The following is a 3,907-nucleotide window of genomic DNA, read 5'->3' on the forward strand; positions in this document are numbered from 1 at the left end:
AGCAGGATGCACCGGCAGAGGAACAACCTACCAGCGGCACGCTATCTGCTCCCTGCAACAAGAGCAAGAGGAGATACAGCATGTGAACCAGGCAGACTACTTGAATGTAAGTGACCAGCGTCTCGAACAAATCAGGCTGCACACTGACCGAGATGAATGCCTGCAGACACTTAAGTCCACAGTTCTCATAGGCTGGCCAGATGTGAGAGAAGAAGCACCTCTCATTACCAGAGAATACTGGCCTTACAGAGATGAAGTCAGTGTACAGAACGGTGTTCTATTCCGGGGGCAGAAAGTCATCATCCCAAAATCACTACGCCCAGAGATGCTTACGCGCATTCATTCAAGTCACACAGGAGGAGACGCATGCTACCGACATGCTCGAGAGACATTGTACTGGCCGAACATGCAGGCAGAGATAAAGGATTTTGTGGGCACCTGTTCAACCTGCAATGAGTATGCTCACAAACAGCAAAAGGAGACCATGCTCTCACATGAACTGCCCACCAGGCCGTGGCAAATTCTGAGCATGGACCTGTTCAGTCATAGGCAGAAGGACTATCTTATTATAGTCGACCACTATTCTGACTTTTGGGAAGTTGAGCTCCTCCCTGACTTATCTGCAGAGACAGTCATCAAGCGATGTAAGGCACAGTTCGCTCGGCATGGCCAGCCAGAGAGGGTCATCACAGACAATGGCCCACAATTTACCTCTCAGTTCTCACGTTTTGCCTCTGAATGGGAGTTTGAGCATGTGACCTCCTCTCCAAGGCACCCGAAAGCAAACGGCAAGGCAGAGTCGGCCGTCAAGATTGCAAAGAATCTGCTGCGCAAAGCTATGCGTGACAGTGACGACCCCTGGAAGGCCATACTACACTGGAGAAATACTCCCACCGAAAGCATGAACAGCAGCCCGGCACAACGTCTCATGTCTCGTCGGCTGAAGACCTCTATTCCAGTGACAAACAAGCTGCTGGAACCAGTCGTTGTGGTAGGAGTCACTGAAAAGCTGCGCCACAGGAGGCAGCTCGCCAAGTCTTTCTATGACCGGTCCGCCCGGGACCTGCCGGAGCTGGCAGTCGGGGAAACCGTCCGAATGAAGCCTCTGCCTAGTGACAACACTGGCATCTGGAGGGCTGGGACCTGCCTCCGCAGGGTTGCACCGAGATCGTACCTGGTGGATGTCGACGGCTCCCTCTATCGACGCAACAGGGTGGACCTCAGAGTAGCCGAGCCGACTGCTACTCCGACCTACGAAGAGAATGACCCTGTGCCAGAGAGTACCGCTGCAGAGGCTCCCCCAACTGTGGCCGAGCCGAGCCCGGTCAGGTTCACACCTAGGACCTCACCTAGTCCAATTGGCACAGCACCATTTGGGGGACGCGCATACACTAGGGCTGGACGGCTGTCTAAGCCACCTGTGAGACTCAATTTGTAACCTAAACTATATAGGGCTGTTGCCATAAAATAAAAATGGAAAAAAGGAAAAAGGAAAGACACAGAGAATACAGAAGTTAACAGAGACTGTTGTTACATTTTATATAAGAACAAACTTTTGTTATTTTTGCACTAGATTACTTTTGTTATTTTTGCACTAAGTTCTAAGGTGTTTGTGTTCACTTGGAAAAGGAGGATGTTACGGTGTAAGTACCGGAATTTCCGGTCTGCGAGGTTTTTCCGACCCTACCAGATCCGGTCATAGGTTCAGCCCTTTCCGGCCATAGGTAGCGCTATGATTCGCTGACGACGATGATTTCCGATCACATGATGACCGCCATTTTTACCCATCAGTAATTTTGGCTGTTTATAGATCTAATCTCTGTAGCGACCTTAAGATACATGGATGTTGCGCGCGCACCCGCGCGCGACTGAGAGAGTTTAGGTGAAAACAAGATGGAGTTTGAGTTTCATACAGCATTGAAGTTTTACATGATGCATGGTGTGTATCCTCCTGGCATACCCAAGGCTGGACACCTTAAATCAAGGATTCTAAAGGCGTCCAAGAATTACTTGATGAAAGGTAAGTCAGTGTGAATAACTATGTTATATCCACTCTTGAAGCCACTGCTTGAAATGTCGAAAATGGCGAAAATGCATAGGCCTGTATCAAAATTGAGTGTCTCATTAAGCATCTGCTAACTATTGTGTGCATAAAACCTGTGGCTTTATATTTGCACTTCTAAATGAATGCTGTATTTTCCTGCTGCATCAGGTGAGGAGTTGTACTATAAGGACAAATACAAGGACAAACATCGCTTGGTGGTGTGCAACAAGGATGGAGTTCGTGATGTCCTGATGGTAACTTTCTTATCTGACTTGAGTTCTTGTCCATCATCTTTCCCAATTATGACAAGATTATCATTGTTGGAGACCTCAAAACCTACTTATTCAATCTCGCCTTTTAAATGTCTGTCTTTATTGTTGTTTCATCTGTACTATTGTTGTTTTATCTTATTTGCTCTCTGTGAAGCACATTGTGTCACATTTTTGTGAGAAATGGGCTATACAAATGAAGTTTGATTTGATCTGAAGGAGTGCCACGACAACCATGGGACTGGGGGTCATCCAGGGAGACGCCGAACGCTGGAGAAGGTGACTGCGTCCTACCTCTGGTCCACCTTGCGGGAGGATGTCATAAAATGGGTGAGTTTTTGATGTTATTAGTGCATGATGTGTGTGAACATTGTAATTTATACACTGCCCATTAGCAATGATCTTTTACTCAAAGATCTCCAACTCTTGTGTAATTCTCATACTGACCACAATCTGATTCTGCACTGGAACACCCAGACCATCATACAGGCCGCGGCCCCTCAACCACAGCGGTTCTGCACCTAAGGCACTAAGCCCAGCAGCTGACCACCACCACCAACATGACGCCTCAACCACATCAAGAATTCTCTGACTCTAGATAATTTCCTCTGAAATGTCACTGTTTTAAAGGTTGATGAGTGCCCCCGCTGTCAACATCATGAGAAAATAAAGACAGTTGCACCTGTACTCCATCCCATCCAAGTGAAAGAGGCATGGAGTGTCCTGGGGATTGATCTCATTGGTCCACTTCCCACCACTGCAAAGGGCAAAAGGTAGCTACTGAATGTTGGGCAGAAGTATGTGTAACCCCTTTTGGTTAAAGCTAGTGAGATAAGCTGACATCATGTATTGGATAAGTCAATAAAAGTTATGAAGCAAGTTTTTGGTGGACCCCATGAGGAATAGCTGCTGCAATGCTGTAGCTAATGGAGAACAATCTGCATTTTTCATTGCAGATACATTCTGACTGCAACCGACCTCTTCACCAAGTGGGTTGTGGCAAAACCCCTCACCACCAAAACAGCCAATGAGGTGTCCAGGAAGATAGTCAACATTCTTCTTGACTTTGGACTGGTAGAGAGGATCATTACCGACCAAGGACGGGAATTTGTGAATGAGGTACAGTTATCTATATAAGACACAGTGTATGTGATGTGTGACATTTGATAATTGTAATTTAATCTAATTTAATTGCATACACTAATGCATCTGCAGGTCAACCGTGGTGTTTTTGAGGCTCTGGGTGTCAAACACTGCATCACGTCACCCTACCACCCAGGGTTTCCGTTAGAAAAATTTGCCGTCGGACATCGTGTCCGGGAAGAATTCGATTTACCGGACAAACGTGATATATTCCGGTCATCATATTAAAATATAAGATTTTTTTTTTTTTTCAAAATCATATTTCTTTTTTTCAAATCTAATATAGCTGTTTGTCGCGGTGATTACTGTTGTGTAGCGGCCTATATATGCCATTTAATGTCTATTTCTCATCCGATACGATTAGATGCGAGCTATATAATATATAATAATATAACATGATTTGACGCATGCGCGCTATGCCATGCGTCAAATCCAGCGCTGAACGGGCGCC

At 46.1% G+C, this 3,907-nt stretch overlaps 1 long non-coding RNA gene across 1 annotated transcript; it reads left to right on the plus strand.

Moving 5' to 3' along the window:
- The first annotated feature begins 1,882 nt into the window (after window positions 1–1,882).
- LOC308150981 lies at window positions 1,883–3,582 on the plus strand. Its single transcript, XR_013937269.1, has 5 exons — window positions 1,883–2,020; window positions 2,533–2,643; window positions 2,944–3,086; window positions 3,270–3,432; window positions 3,529–3,582. It is a non-coding gene; the product is annotated as an uncharacterized lncRNA (long non-coding RNA).
- The last annotated feature ends 325 nt before the right edge of the window (window positions 3,583–3,907 follow it).

The sequence above is a fragment of the Nansenia antarctica genome, assembly GCF_963989245.1.
Source record: "Nansenia antarctica genome assembly, chromosome: 2".
Lineage (NCBI taxonomy): Eukaryota > Metazoa > Chordata > Actinopteri > Argentiniformes > Microstomatidae > Nansenia > Nansenia antarctica.